This window comes from Anomaloglossus baeobatrachus, chromosome 11, assembly GCF_048569485.1.
Source record: "Anomaloglossus baeobatrachus isolate aAnoBae1 chromosome 11, aAnoBae1.hap1, whole genome shotgun sequence".
Classification (NCBI taxonomy): Eukaryota; Metazoa; Chordata; class Amphibia; order Anura; family Aromobatidae; genus Anomaloglossus; species Anomaloglossus baeobatrachus.
In genome coordinates, this window is record NC_134363.1 from 100,941,913 (window position 1) to 100,958,866 (window position 16,954).

General features: G+C 49.0%; 1 protein-coding gene across 3 annotated transcripts in view; it reads left to right on the forward strand.

Moving 5' to 3' along the window:
- Positions 1-514: 514 nt before the first annotated feature.
- The window catches only part of LOC142257001 (germ cell-specific gene 1-like protein), a 275,387-nt gene continuing 258,947 nt past the window's right edge, over positions 515-16,954 (forward strand). For all 3 annotated transcript variants that reach the window (XM_075329045.1, XM_075329049.1, XM_075329047.1), the window contains exon 1: positions 515-693. The gene's annotated coding sequence lies outside the window, so the exon portion shown is untranslated. The remainder of the gene's footprint in view (positions 694-16,954) is intronic.

The following is a 16,954-nucleotide window of genomic DNA, read 5'->3' on the forward strand; positions in this document are numbered from 1 at the left end:
GCGGTGTTTTTTGCCGGAGCAAAAAACGTTGCAGGGTACGTTCGATCCGGCTGCCGCATCGGCTAAATCTGCCGCATGCGGCCAAAACCGGACCGAACGCAAGCCCCTACGGCACAATGCGGCACTAATGTAAGTCAATGCAAAAAAAAAACGCAATCGGCGTTACAAAAGCCGGTTGCGGTTTTTCTGCAGAACGCCGTATTGTGCCGCAGAGCAAAAATCCGGATGTGTGAAAGTACCCTAAGCTCTTCCATCAAGTCAATTTAGTTGTCCAAAAAGTTCCATGTTTTTGTGTTTCCCCTTTGTAATGTTTTGTTGAATAATAGACTAAAACTTACCATATTGCATTCGCTGCTGCTCACGGATCTGTAGATCTGATATTGTATCTGGTCTATTAGTCTTTTTTTCCATAAATGTGAAAAAAATCATTCTTTTAACTGTGTATCACAAAGTGGCCACATGGTGGTAGTCTTTCTCCATACATGGACAATCACATCCTACACTGAGCCATGCATTCATCATAGTGTTCTGCAGTGCACCACCAGCTGAGTGCTAAGTGGATAAAAAATGGCCAGATTCTCTCCCATTTATATAGGGAGATCTTATAACCCTGACATGGACATTGAAACAACAGGTACATGAATGTCATGGCGAATTCGGAGGTCCCAAGAGTGACACAAGGTTGTGTAATAGGTAAGTATGCTTTTTTGCATAAGTGGAAAAGGCAGGAATATGAAGGCACGTGATATTTAGGATTGGTATATTGCACTTCGGCATACGTCTGTAAAGTTATACTGCCCCTAGGTGGATAATAGGCGTATAGGCCTTGTGCTGTCAGCCAGCAAGGTTACCTGTGTAAAGTGAGCTGATGGCTGATATGGAAATGTTTCCACGTTGCCTGTTGCATTGCTAATGACTCTCTATAGTTCATGCACAATATTTATCAGTATTAGCTTTAATCTTGAAACTTTCACATGGCTGCAGTCATTTTTTATTATGCAGTAAATGAAAGAACAGAGAAATGTGTATAGAAGTATAACAGCGGATGTAATGAATAGCTTGTATATCTGTCTATAAATCTGGGATGGTCGATGTACAGAGCTGATGACTGGTTATCATATTAGATATTCAGTAGTATCTACAGGTATCTTTATTGTCTACTAGAAGGTGGCCCGATTCTAACGCATCGGGTATTCTAGAATTTACGTATTGTGTAGTTAATGTATGATTTTTGTTATATATATAGATGTTGTTGTGTGCAGTTACCAAGTGTTTGTGTAGGGCGCTGTAAATGTTCTGGGTGTGGGGGTGTGTGAGAGCGGTGTTGTATGTGTGTTGCGTTGTTTGTGGAGTGCTGTGTGTCTGCAGCGTTCTGTGTGTGTGGTGCTGTGTATGTTGCGCGGTTTGTGTGGGTGTGGAGTGCGTGTGTGTGTTTTGGGGGGAGGTATGTTTTGTGCAGTGTGTGTGTTGCGCGGTATGTGCGTATATTTATGTATGCCGCGGTGTTTTTGTGTTGGGTGTTGTGTGTGTGTGTGTGCGTGCGGCGTTGTCTGTGTGTGTGTGGGTGTAGGGCGGTGTTTGTGGTTCCCAGTGTGTGTGTGGTGTGTTGTGCGGTGCGCGTGTGGCGGTGTGTGTGTATTTTGGGGGGAGGTGTGCACCCCCCATTGTGCTCCTTCCCCCATGCTGGGCATCCCCCATCGTGCTCCATCCCCCATGCTGCGCACCCCCATCGTGCTCCATCCCCCATGCTGCGCACCTCCCATCGTGTTCTATCCCCATGCTGCGCACCCCCCATTGTGCTCCATCCCCCATGCTGCGCACCCCCCATCGTGCTTCATCCCCCATGCTGCGCACCCATCATCGTGCTCCATCCCCCATGCTCCACACCTCCCATCGTGTTCCATCCCCCATGCTGCGCACCCCCCATCGTGCTCCATCCCCCATGCTGCACACCCCCCATCGTGCTCCATCCCCCATGCTGCGCACCCCCCATCGTGTTTCATCCCCCATGCTGCGCACCCATCATCGTGCTCCATCCCCCATGCTGCGCACCCCCCATCGTGCTCCATCCCTCGTTCTGCGCACCTCCCATCGAGTTCCATCCCCCATGCTGCGAACCCCCCATCGTGCTCTATCCCCTATGCTGCGCACCCCCCATCGTGTTTCATCCCCCATGCTGCGCACCCATCATCGTGCTCCATCCCCCATGCTGCTCACCCCTTATCGTGCTCCATCCCCCATGCTGCACACCCCCCCTTGTGCTCCATCCTCCATGCTGCGCACCCCCATCGTGCTCCATCCCCCATGCTGCGCACCCCCCATGCTGCGCACCCCCCATCATGCTTCATCCCCCATGCTGCGCACCCCCTATTGTACTCCAACCCCCATGCTGCGGACCCCCTATCGTGCTCCATCCCCCATGCTGCGGACCCCCTATCGTGCTCCATCCGACATGCTGCGCACCCCCCATCGTGCTCCATCCGACATGCTGCGCACCCCCCATCGTGCTCCATCCCCCATGCTGCACACCCCCCATCGTGCTCCATCCTCCATGCTGCACACCCCCCATTGTGCTCCATCCTCCATGCTGCGCATCCCCCATCGTGCTCCATCCTCCATGCTGCGCATCCCCCATCGTGCTCCATCCCCCATGCTGCGCACCCCCCATCGTGCTCCATCCTCCATGCTGCACACCCCCCATTGTGCTCCATCCTCCATGCTGCTCACCCCCCATCGTGCTCCATCTCCCCTGCTGGGGCCGCCGGGGGCGGGTCCGAGAGTGGCAACGTGTGCCAGGGGCGGGGCTGAGCGGGCGAGGCGTCAGCATATGCCGGCTCCCTGCACATGTGTACCGGGAACCGGTGTACGCTGGTAACCATGATACACATCGGGTAACTAAGGGATGCGCTTCCTATAGTTACGCGATGTGTATCATGGTTACCAGCGTACACCGGCTCCGTCACGATCCCAGCATTGCAAGGTTATGTCCGCCGGGGGCGGGGCCGAGTGTGCCAACGTGTGGCGGGGGCGAGCGGGCGAGGCGTCAGCGTATGCCGGCTCCCTGCACATGTGTACCGGGAGCCGGTGTACGCTGGAGCGGGCGATGCGTGCGGAGGGCCGGGTGCCGGCTCCTTGCACATGTGTACCGGGAACCGGTGTACGCTGGTAACCATGATACACATCGGGTAACTAAGGGAAGTGCTTCCTATAGTTACGCGATGTGTATCATGGTTACCAGCGTACACCGGCTCCGTCACGATCCCAGCATCGGAAGGTTATGTTCGCCGGGGCGGGGCCGAGTGTGCCAACGTGTGGAGGGGGCGAGCGGGCGAGGCGTCAGCGTATGCCGGCTCCCTGCACATGTGTACCGGGAGCCGGTGTACGCTGGAGCGGGCGATGCGTGCGGAGGGCCTAATCCATGCGGGGGGCGGGGCCAGGCCGAGGCGAGCGGCCAATCCGTGGGGGGGGGGGCCAGGCCGAGCCCAGCGGCCAATCCGAGAGTTGTCACTGTAACGACACTGTCACCGTGACACAATTTTGGAGCAAGACAGACAGACAGACAGAATAAGGCAATTATATATATAGATGTGTTGGTAGAGATTTTGCAGAGGTTCATCTAATTGGTATAATATGTCAAACAGGTTATGCCATTTCTCACTAGATGATTGTTGCAGGTCTGATCACTCGTACCCCAGCCATGTGAAGAATAGGGATCCAAACATCAATAGACATAGTTACATAAGTAAACTACAGCTCCATTCATAAAGTGAACTTTGGGATTTTGGTTCTCATATTTGGACCCCAGAGTTTATACATTTATTACCTATGTTAATAGTTTGTAAATGTTAATAGTAGGATAACCCCTTAAGAAATAGTATTGGACTGGGTACAAGTTGCAAAATAATTAGGGTGTCAGGAGGCAGATTCTACATTAAAGGGACTCCAGGTTTTGTCCCCCATCTGAGGGCAGCATAATGTAGAGACAGAGATTCTGATTCCAGAGATGTGTCTCTTACTGAGTTTTTTACTGTCATTTTGATGCTTTCTCTGCTGCAGATGTAGCAGTTATTTGAATGTAGAGCAGGGTTATAAGGAGCTCATGCATCTGCTGGACTACCTGAAGCACACCAAGTAGTCCTCTAATGATAATCTCCTAATTAAACGGTGATTTTATAAAAAAAAAAAACTACTACACTAAGCCCAGTAAATCACACATCGCTGGAATCAGGGTCTCTTTTCCTTCATCATGCTGCTCTCAGATTAGGTGGCAAAAACCTGGTGACAGAGACCTTTTAATGATCACCATAGAATATTGAGTGCAGAGCTGAATATAATGTATGCTTTGTTATTTCATTTCTTATCTCTGTTGTGGAGATATTAGGCTATAGAGTTTAAATTCTAATTTATGCTAGGTCCAATGGGGTGTTAACAGAAATTCTTTTCAGACAGTTACTTTTTCCACTTTGTGACCATGACCAATTATAAACAGAAGCTGTCATGTAGAGGGGAAAGAAGAAAATTCCCCCAGAAAAGATCATCAAAACAGGTTTCCTCCTGTGAGACATGTAATGACATACAGTCCTGCTCTCTCCTGTATGATCTCACTGCTGGCATTTACTGTGTGGAGTTGAGCAGATCTATGTGTCCATACAAACAACTGTTAGGCTATGTGCGCACTAAAAAAGTGATTTTTCTCAAGAAAATTTCTTGAGAAACTTCTGGGAGTTGAAGATTACTGCACCTGCGGTAAAAACCGCACCAAAACTGCGGGAAAAATGCATGCGATTTTGCCAAGATTTTGCCGCGTTTTTGCCGCGGTTTTTCCGCAGGTTGGTCCCTCTGTTTTTTTATGCTGTAACTGCAATATATAATATAGATAATAGATATATAATCGATAGATAGATAATGAATAGAGGGAAAGATGGATAGATGTATAGATAGATAGATAATAGATGAGAAAGACATATATAATGTCCCACACCCCTGCATATTCTAAGCTGGCACCCTTTAGTGACTTTCATGTGGCACTAAAGGGTGCATAGCCTTGTATTTAGCCAAAAAATAAATAAATAATTAAAGAAAAATGATGTGGGATCCCCCCTATCTTTTGTAGCCAGCTAGGGTAAAGCAGACCGCTGCAGCCTGAAGACCACAGCTGGCAGCTTCACCTTGGCTGGTAATCCAAAACAGAGGGCACCCCAGCTGTTATTTTACATTAAATAAATAAATAAATAAATAAATTAAATTTAAAACAAAAAACGTGGGGTCCCCGCCCAAATTGGATAACCAGCCAAGGTAAAGCAGACAGCTGTGGACTGGTATTCTCAGACTAGGAAGGTCCACTGTTATTGGACACTCCCCAGCCTAAAAATAGCAGGCCACAGCCGCCCCAGAAGTGGTGCATCCATTAGATGTGCCAGTCCTGGTGCTTTGCCCCAACTTATCCCGTTGCCCTGGTGCGGTGGCAAACGGGGTAATATATGGGGTTGATGCCAGGTGTGTAATGTCACCTGGCATCAAGCCCTGGGGTTAGTGATGTCACAGCATCTATCAGATACCCAACATCACTAACCCAGTCAGTAAGAAATAAAAAATAGACAACAAAAAAAGTTTTATTTGAAAAAACACTCCCAAAAACATTCCCTCTTTCACCAATTTATTGAAAAGAACAATCAATTCCAGGTCCGGCATAATCCATACCATAGTCAATGTCCCAGTCAATGAAGAACAAAATGTTCCCCATTGGCTGGGAGAGCAGTGCAGTGACCTGAGCAAACATCAATAGGTCAGCCCAGGTCACTGCAAGGGATGACGAGCACTGCCATAAGGAGGTTAGAGGAGATCATTACCTGCTGTGATGATCTCCTGCACTGCTGTTGTCAGCGCCGTCACTGCCTTCTATGCCCGCCCCGTTCTCAGCAGTATCGCGAGAGCCCGTGACGTCACCGCTAGTGACAGTCTCAGGCCGCTGCGAGACAAGCATTGACAGCGGTGACGTCAGCAGAGCAGGAGATCGTCACAGCAGGTAATGATCTCATCTAACCTGCTGACAGCAACGCTCGTCATCCCCGTGGCTGCCAACACTGCAGCGTGAGAAGCTGCTCATACTGCGGGCAGACACTGACACTGCAGGGCGAGCAGCCGTGGGGCTGGAGCGGGACACAGACTGCACGGGCAACTGGAGGTCACACGGAAGTGCTTCTGTGCAGCATCCAGGGAGTGTGATGTGTGTGTTTACTCTGCTCCGCTTCCTCTTCCTGTCATAATGACATCACTTCCCTGCAAAACGCAGGGCAGTGATGATCATTACCGCAGGTAAACCGCGGCTATACCGAGGGTATACCGCACATCATTTGCTATCTGCGGTATACCCACGGTATTTCGCGATTACATTACAGGGAATGGAGTGAAATACCGCAGGTACCTGCAGAAAAGAAGTGACATGCACATTTTCTCAAGAAATTTTCTCAAGAAATTCTACAGAAAGAATTTTCTTGAGAAAAAAAACGCAGTGTGCGCACAGCTATTTTTTTTTTCCCATAGGTTTTGCTGGGAAATGTCTGCAGAAAGATTACAAACATTTCTCAAGAAATTTCTGCGGTAAAACCACAGGTAAAAACGCAGTGTGCGCACAGGGCCTTACAGTTTTCATCTCATGGTAATTAAAGTGGGGGAGGGGGAGAAGAGCCTAGCTGCAAGTGCTGTGAGATTAGAGATGTTTGTAATGATCTATAGCTGTGTTCTTCTTGACAGTAGATGGCATGAGATCACGGAAGAGAGCAGGACTGTCTGTCAGTATACATCTCATAGAAGAATGCCAGTTTAAAGTTTCTCTAAGTGCAATGTTCTTTTTCACTCCGCATGATGCCTGCTTATGAATGGTCAGTTTTGCTTTTTGTTGATGTACTGGTCCTGAGGAAGAGTTTTTTAACTCGAAACGTGTAGACCTACGGAATAAAAAGAGAGTTAATTATCATCAACATTTCTACATCTTCATTTGTCTGATTTGCGGCATTAACCCCTTCTCTATTCCATTTTGAATGCTCATCCACGTGGGGCTGCAGCAGACGCCATTATCTCATGCGTACTAGTGGTTGTGACTGTCACAACCCATTCAGGTGAGTGTATATTTTCTGATATACAGCACTGGTCCATCCGGTATTACACTATCAGCGCTCCTTATTTTTAGATTTATATGATTGGTCAGTGTCATACAGAGGAACGAGTAACCACCCCTATTGAAGAATCTCTGTTAACACCCCCTTGGTCTTAACATGAATTAGAATACAAACTTTAGAAGCTAATATCTCTGCAATAGATATGAGAAATTAAAAAACTAAAAATGTCACGATTCCTCCTCTGTGTCCTGGACCAATAGGTGACTGTTTGGTGTACTCATTATGCTACCCAACAGCTCACTTGTCCAATCTAGTGTAGGGGAATGAAACTCAGCAACAATTCAAATAACTAAAACCTGTTTAAACAAAATTGTGAATTATAAACAATTACAGAACTTGCATTACAAAATGTGGTCCTCATTCAGTGACAACTCTGTTTTGCTTCTCTCTTGTACTCCTGTATCGGATCATGTCTTATAATTGTGCAGCAGTAACCTGCAAACATTGATGGATTCCATTTTCCTTCATATCTTTTCTCCATAGCTGCAATCGCTTGGTGAAATTGTCACGGGCGGGGGACAGATCACAACCGGGGGGCTGCTCAAGGCACCCGGATCCGGGCGGTGGCTGTGGCTCAAGTGCCAGCCGGATCCAGGGCTCGCGCAGCCGTCCGTCGCCCACGAGTGAAAAGGGGTTATTTACAGGGGATGGAGTCTTTGTCAGTGACGCCACCCGTGGGGTGCGGTGAGGGATGGTGACACCGCCGCTGCCTGGTGATGGGGCACCCAGGGCTGATGGAGCGGGGCAGCAAGATGGCTAGTTACCTGTCAGTGTTGAGAAACATGTGATGGTGTCTCCGCGGCTTCCTTGTTTTGCATATTTCCCAGGGGGCATTGCTCTAGAATCACTGCGTTCAGAAACACGTGATGGTGCTCCGCGGTGCTGTATGTTGATCTCCCTAAGGTCAACCATCCTTACCTATGTAGTCTTCTACTAGGCATTGCTCCCACTAGCCAGTTTCCTACTCCACACTGATGAGGGGCAAATACCCCGAAACAGCTGTCTGTGGATGGATACCATATTTTGGCATAGGTGGTTTCCTTGACTGGAGACTGCCCTTCCCGTGGTTGTTCCTTCCCGGTGAAAGACCTGGCTAGTTACCTGCCAGCGTTGAGAATAATGTGATGTCATCACCGTTGCGGGCGGGTGGACTGCCGGAGCCGACGTCATCACCGTTGTGGCCAGGCGAGATGTCATCGGGGTTGCAGCTTGCTGTGACATCTTGCCGCTCTTGTGTCCAGGAACGGAATTTTGCAGAGTCCTGGCGTCCCTGTGTACCGCCCCGGGGCTCGGTCGGCTGCCGAGCCGCTCGGATCCGTGCTCTTCGGTGGGTGGCTCGAGCTCTTCACGGACCCGGGGGTCACGTCGCTCTGAAAGGGGGTTGGCGCTACACATAGGGACTTCGGCGGGGAGGTCCACGGCTGGATCCGCAGTTGCTTGTAGGGGGAATTTGAGTTCGTTACACCACCCACGGGTTGTGGTGAATGGTTGGACACCACCGCTGCCGTTGACTAGGCTCCCGGGGACGGTGTTGCGCAGCTTGGTGTTGACCCCTCCATGGATAGAGGGATGATGGTCCCGGGGGCCCGAGGGAGGTGCTGAGGCGGGGGAATTGATGAGTGCTGGGGTGTCAGTGCGGTGCGGCGCAGTGCGCGGCCCGAAGGCACTGTTGTACTCACTATTACAAACACGCTGGAGTCTCTGGTAAACCAAATAAGATGGTGAACGGTGCCCGCAGCCGGCTGCAGTTTTCCCCTTATCAGGTTGGTGGTTTCCGCCTTTCTCCTTACCTATGCACCTTACTTATGTAGAAAACGTCGACTCCTATGCCTGAGCAACGGTAGTCCGCTCCCTGGCTTGGTATGTGCCGGGAGAGCCCTCTTTGCCCGCAGACGCTGGCCCCTCGGGTCTCTATGCCTGGGCGGTGGCGTTACCCTAATGGTTCGGCTGTTGTCTTCAGTCGAGTCTTAGGTGGGATAGGTCCTTAAGTCCAGTCCTCAATCAGTTGATTTGACTCAGCCCGGTTGTTTCTGGACCTCGTACTGGGTCTGAGTACCCCTCTTGGTGCTCCGGTTTCCAATCGGTTCCCCGGTTCGGTACCGGTGGGCCACCGCTTGTCCCCGGTCCCTACGGTTCCACCGGTTGTAATCCCAGCTCCTGCAGGCAGCCACCACCGTCTGCCTCCTTGCCAGAGGTGACTGGGCTCCAACCCAGACACCTGTGTAGGCTATGGCAGACCTAGGCACAGGTCTGCCCTTGAACTTCACTCCACTTCACTGTCAAGACTAGACTAGACTACTGTTTTTCCCACCTCGGGGCCTCAGCGGGGTCTCAGCCTCTGTAGAGATGAAACTAACACGATTTTTGACAGGATTTTTTATGATCAATTTAGGTCTAAACTTAAAGGAATTCTTCCAGGAATAAAAATGATTTTCTGCTTGGGTGGACAAATTTTTACAGCCTATAGTATCAATGAAACCTAGTTACATCAAGGATTCTAAACAATTACTACAACAAATGGATGGTTTTTCTTTTCCTGAGAATGCCTGCTGGATCACTAGTGACGTTACCTCCTTGTATTCCATGATGCCACATCGGACAACTATGGATATACTTTGTGACACGCTCAAGAGTTCATCTTTATCCTGAAGAATTAAAGGAGTTGTCTGACATTAGCTTACCAAAAAATTTTGAGTTTATCTGTGCTGTATTGTCATATAAAACACCCCTACATTGTTATTTTTTGTTTTCTATCTTTTGTTCCTCTTGAATTATCCCTTTATTCTCTGCTGCTCTTTGTTTACATTCAGCACAAGCAAACTGACCACTTCCTGTGCAAAACCTCAGTCAGAGCTGGCACCGCCCGGCCTCAGTGTCCAGCCTCGCCCCCTGCCCGCCCTCACTGTCCAGTCTCGCCCCCTGCCCGCCCTCTGCCCGCCCCCTGCACACACATTCCCTGTTAGTATTCTGCCCAGCACCTGACCCGTTATCACTCTAGCAATGGAAATAACAGCCCCACATCGGGCTCTGCGCCACACACACACACACACACACACATCAAACTCTGCACCCCACATCACATCAGGCTCTGCAACCCTCCCCCCACCCACACACACAAACACACACACGGCGCCCTGTACCGACCCCCCCGCCCTCACCATCATTCTGTACCGATCCCTACCCCCATAGGGAACACATGTGGGCTACATTCACATGACCGTTCCGTTTTTGCGGTCTGCAAAAAAACGGTCCATTTTTTTCACAGATGCATCCGTGTGCCTTCCGTTTTTTTTGCGGACCGCAAAAAACGGAAGCAGCAAGAAAGTAAATAGATGAGTAGATATAGAGATGAATAGATAGATATAGAGACAGAGGAATGAATGAATGAATAGAGGGATAGATAGACAGATAGATAATGGATAGATGAATAGATAGATAGATAGATGAGAAAGACATATATAATGTCCCACCCCCCTGCATATTCTAAGCAGGCACCCTTTAGTGACTTTCATGTGGCTCTAAAGGGTGCTTAGCCTTGTATTTAGCCAAAAAAATAAATAATTAAAAAAAAAACAATATGGGGTCCCCCCTATCTTTTGTAGCCAGCTAGGGTAAAGCAGACGGCTGCAGGCTACAAACCACAGCTGGCAGCTTTACCTTGGCTGATAATCCAAAACAGAGGGCACCCCACGCTATTTTAAATAAATAATTTAAAACAAAAAACATGGGGTTCCCCCCAAATTGGATCACCAGCCGAGGTAAAGCAGACAGCTGTGGTCTGGTATTCTCAGACTAGGGAGGTCCACTGTTATTGGACACTCCCCAGCCTAAAAGTAGCAGGCCGCAGCCGCCCCAGAAGTGGCGCATCCATTAGATGTGCCAATCCTGGCGCTTTTCCCCAACTCATCCCATTGCCCTGGTGCGGTGGCAAACGGGGTAATATATGGGGTTGATGCCAGATGTGTAATGTCACCTGGCATCAAGCCTTGGGGTTAGTGATGTCAGGCGTGTATCAGATACCCGACATCACAAACCCAGTCACTAATAAAAAAACATAGATAACAAACAAAGTTTTATTTGAAAAAACACTCCCCAAAACATTCCCTCCTTCACCAATTTATTGAAAAGAACAATCAAATCCGGGTCTGGCGTAATCCAATAAGGGGGACACATGACTATCCATACCATAGACAATGTCCCCCCAGTCAATGAATAACAGAATGTTCCCCATTGGCTGGGAGAGCAATGCAGTGACCTGAGCTAACATTAATTAACTTTTAGGTCAGCTCAGGTCACTGCAGGGGATGACGAGCGCTGCCAGGAACTTAGATGAGATCATTACCTGCTGTGATGATCTTCTCTTCACTCCTGTTAGCGATGTCACTGCCGTCTATGCCCGCCGCGTTCTCAGCAGTATCGCCCGTGACGTCACCGCTAATGACATGAGAACGCAGCCGGCATAGGCGGCAGTGACCGCGCTGACAGGAGTGAAGAGGAGCTCGTCACAGCAAGTAATGATCTCATCTGCCTCCCGGCAGCAGCGCTCATCCCCGCGGCTGCACGCACTGCAGGGTGAGAATCTGCATGCAGGCAGACACACACTGCAATGAAGGCAGCCGCGAGGATGGAGCGGGACACGGACTGCACGGGCACTCCTGAGATCCTGAGCAGGGGGCCCGGTGCTGGCGATGACACCGTGGGCGGGGAGAGTATGGGGTGCAGGGGAATGTGTGGGAGGGTGCAGGGAAGGGGGGCGGGGACTGACACACTGTACCAGCCCAGCAGGGCGGCAACATGCTGTTCCAGATTTGCATGTCAACATGGTCCTGACCATGTTGACATGAAATGACCGGAAGCTGCAAAATCGCGGCAGGAGCAGTCACATGACCGCTCTGAGCCGGGGAGAGGGGCTGACAGCAGGGCAGGTAAGTGCTCACTATCTACTTACCTGCCCTAATGTAGCCTAATAGTGTAATAATAAAAAAAAGTCAAAATAAGCCGGATAACCCCTTTAAATGAAGTATTGCTCATGGCAACATCCTTTTTATTAGAGCATGATTTATTTTATGTTTAATGACATCTTTTTTCTTCAAGTTTCTGGATGCCCTATGGGTGGTAAGGCGTCCCCATCTTTGGCTGGCATCTATATGTCTTATTGGGAGAGAAAATATCTTTTCACCATTGATAATCCTTTCTCTGACAGTATTCTCTGGATAGGATGCTACATAGACGATCTGATCTTTGTTTGTGATCGGACCGTCGATGTGGCCAAATTCCAGGGATACTTGGAGAATAATGATATAAATTTATTTTTTGTCACTGAATACAAACCTGACATAACTCCGTTTTTGGATATTTTGCTAAAACGTAACAGTAAATTTAATACCATTACTACTGACTTAAATAAAAAAACTATTTCGGGGAATACAATCTTACATTCAACAAGTTGTCACCCTAGACATACAGTGCCTACAAGTAGTATTCAACCCCCTGCAGATTTAGCAGGTTTACACATTTGGAATTAACTTGGCATTGTGACATTTGGACTGTAGATCAGCCTGGAAGTGTGAAATGCACTGCAGCAAAAAAGAATGTTATTTCTTTTTTTATTTTTTTTTAAATTGTGAAAAGTTTATTCAGAGGGTCATTTATTATTCAACCCCTCAAACCACAAGAATTCTGTTTGGTTCCCCTAAAGTATTAAGAAGTATTTCAGGCACAAAGAACAATGAGCTTCACATGTTTGGATTAATTATCTCTTTTTCCAGCCTTTTCTGACTAATTAAGACCCTCCCCAAACTTGTGAACAGCACTCATACTTGGTCAACATGGGAAAGACAAAGGAGCATTCCAAGGCCATCAGAGACAAGATCGTGGAGGGTCACAAGGCTGGCAAGGGGTACAAAACCCTATCCAAGGAGTTGGGCCTACCTGTCTCCACTGTTGGGAGCATCATCCGGAAGTGGAAGGCTTATGGAACTACTGTTAGCCTTCCACGGCCTGGACAGCCTTTGAAAGTTTCCACCCGTGCCGAGGCCAGGCTTGTCCGAAGAGTCAAGGCTAACCCAAGGACAACAAGGAAGGAGCTCCGGGAAGATCTCATGGCAGTGGGGACATTGGTTTCAGTCAATACCATAAGTAACGTACTCCACCGCAATGGTCTCCGTTCCAGACGAGCCCGTAAGGTACCTTTACTTTCAAAGCGTCATGTCAAGGCTTGTCTACAGTTTGCTCATGATCACTTGGAGGACTCTGAGACAGACTGGTTCAAGGTTCTCTGGTCTGATGAGACCAAGATCGAGATCTTTGGTGCCAACCACACACGTGACGTTTGGAGACTGGATGGCACTGCATACGACCCCAAGAATACCATCCCTACAGTCAAGCATGGTGGTGGCAGCATCATGCTGTGGGGCTGTTTCTCAGCCAAGGGGCCTGGCCATCTGGTCCGCATCCATGGGAAGATGGATAGCACGGCCTACCTGGAGATTTTGGCCAAGAACCTCCGCTCCTCCATCAAGGATCTTAAGATGGGTCGTCATTTCATCTTCCAACAAGACAACGACCCAAAGCACACAGCCAAGAAAACCAAGGCCTGGTTCAAGAGGGAAAAAATCAAGGTGTTGCAGTGGCCTAGTCAGTCTCCTGAGCTTAACCCAATTGAAAACTTGTGGAAGGAGCTCAAGATTAAAGTCCACATGAGACACCCAAAGAACCTAGATAACTTGGAGAAGATCTGCATGGAGGAGTGGGCCAAGATAACTCCAGAGACCTGTGCCGGCCTGATCAGGTCTTATAAAAGACGATTATTAGCTGTAATTGCAAACAAGGGTTATTCCACAAAATATTAAACCTAGGGGTTGAATAATAATTGACCCACACTTTTATGTTGAAAATGTATTAAAATTTAACTGAGCAACATAACGTGTTGGTTTGTAAGATTTATGCATCTGTTAATAAATCCTGCTCTTGTTTGAAGTTTGCAGGCTCTAACTTATTTGCATCTTATTAAACCTGCTAAATCTGCAGGGGGTTGAAGACTACTTGTAGGCACTGTATAATTAGGAATTTACCTGTTGGGGAATTCATTAGGGCTAGACGGGCGTGTAGTGATCCTAGTAATTACACCAATACTTCAACACAAATTGTGAACAGGCTGAGAAAACGGGGTTATAGTACTGCTTGTCTGAATAGGGCCCAGGGTATTGCGATATCTGCAACACGTAATGATTTTTTATATAAAAACAAGACTAAAAATAAAGATGATCCTTTTTTGTCTAAAATAATTTTTTTACAACGTATTCTCAGGAATACAGTAAAATTGTTCCAATAATCAAAAAACACCTCCCAATATTGCACCGGGATGAAATTTTGTCAGATATTTTAAATAAAGGAGTAAAATTTATCCCTAAAAGGGCTAGCAATCTTGGCAACTTACTGTCACCTAGCATATATACGAATGTAGAAAAAGGTAAAAAAACATGGTTACAGCAACAGGGATGCTACAGATGTGCCTTACCTAGATGTAGTTTATGCAAGTATATAAAGAAGGGGGCTACTATTAACTCTTGCACAACTGGAAAACACTATACTTTAACTGACTTTGTCAATTGTAACACAACATACGTTGTATAAGTGGTTACATGTGACTTATGTCACTTGCAGTATGTTGGTTCCACGAAACGTATACTTAAAATCCAAATATCAGAGCACATAGCCGATTGCAATCCAGGTACAGGCATTGTAAAGAAACACATGTCTGGTTTATCACGCCATTTTTTAGAAAAACACGGTGGTTGCACGGAGGGTTTAACTGTGTCAGTCCTAGAAAAAGTTTCATGCTCACGTAGGGGTGGACATTAGATCTCTCATTTGAGAGCTAGAGAGGCTTTTTGGATCTCATGTTTTCAGACTAGCAGCCCTTCTGGCCTTAATTATAAGAAGGACTTGCTCTATTATTATTGAAATCTGTCATACGTTGGCTTATCGTTTCAGACGTCTGATATGTTTATTCAATACTAGAAGGTGGCCCGATTCTACGCATCGGGTATTCTAGAATTTACGTATTGTGTAGTTAATGTATGATTTTTGTTATATATATATATATATATATATATATATATATATATATATATATATATATATATATTATATATATATATAGATGTTGTTGTGTGTAGTTGGCAAGTGTGTGTGTAGGGCACTGTACATGTTCTGGGTGTGGCGGTGGGTGAGAGCGATGTTGTTTGTGTGTTGCGTTGTGTGTTGCGTTGTTTGTGGAGCGCTGTGTGTCTGTAGCGTTGTGTGTGTGTGTGGTGCTGTGTGTGTTGCACGGTTTGTGTGAGTGTGGGGTGCGTGTGTGTGTTTTGGGGGAGGTATGTTTTGTGCAATGTGTGTGTTGTGCGGTATGTGCGTATATTTGTGTGTGCCGCGATGTTTGTGTGTTGGGAGTTGTGTGTGTGTGTGGCGTTGTCTGTGTGTGTGGGTGTCTGTGTAGGGCGGTGTTTGTGGTTCCCAGTGTGTGTGTGTGTGTGTGTGTGTGTGTGTGTGTGTGTGTGGTGCGTGTGTGGCGGTGTGTGTGTGTGTTTTGGGGGGAGGTGTGCACCCCCCATCGTGCTCCATCCCCCATGCTGCGCACCCCCCATCGTGCTCCATCCCCCATGCTGCGCACCCCCCATCGTGCTCCATCCCCCATGCTGTGCACCCCCCATCGTGTTTCATCCCCCCAATCTGGGCACCCCCCATCGTGCTCCATCCCTCACGCTGCACCCCCCATCGTGCTCCATCCCCCACGCTGCACCCCCCCATCGTGCTCCATCCCCCATTCTGCACTCCCCATCATGCTCTATCCCCCATGCTACGCACCCCCCATCGTGCTCCATCCCCCATGATACGCACCCCCCATCGTGCTCCATCCCCCATGCTGCGCACCCCCATCGTGCTCCATCCCCCATGCTGCGCACCCCCTATCGTGCTCTATCCCCCATGCTGCGCACCCCCTATCGTGCTCTATCCCCCATGCTGCACCCCCCATCATGCTCCATCCCCCATGCTGTGCACCCCCCATCATGTTTCATCCCCCCATTCTGGGCACCCCCCATCATGGTCCAACCCCCATGCTGCACCCCCCATCGTGCTCCATCCCCCATGCTGCACACCCCCCATCGTGTTTCATCCCCCCATTCTGGGCACCCCCCATTGTGGTCCACCCCCCATGCTGCACCCCCCATCGTGCCCCATCCCCCATGCTGTGCACCCCCCATCGTGTTTCATCCCCCCAATCTGGGCACCCCCCATCGTGCTCCATCCCTCACGCTGCACCCCCCATTGTGCTCCATCCCCCACGTTGCACCCCCCCATCGTGCTCCATCCCCCATGCTGCACTCCCCATCGTGCTCCATCCCCCATGCTGCGCACCCCCCATCGTGCTCCATCCCCCATGCTGCGCACCCCCCATCGTGCTCCATCCCCCATGCTGCGCACCCCCCATCGTGCTCCATCCCCCATGCTGCGCACCCCCCATCGTGCTCCATCCCCCATGCTGTGCACCCCCCATCGTGTTTCATCCCCCATGCTGTGCACCCCCCATTGTGCTCCATCCCTCATGCTGTGCACCCCCCATCGTGTTTCATCCCCCCAATCTGGGCACCCCCCATCGTGCTCCATCCCTCACGCTGCACCCCCCATCGTGCTCCATCCCCCACGCTGCACCCCCCCATCGTGCTCCATCCCCCATGCTGCACTCCCCATCGTGCTCCATCCCCCATGCTGCGCAC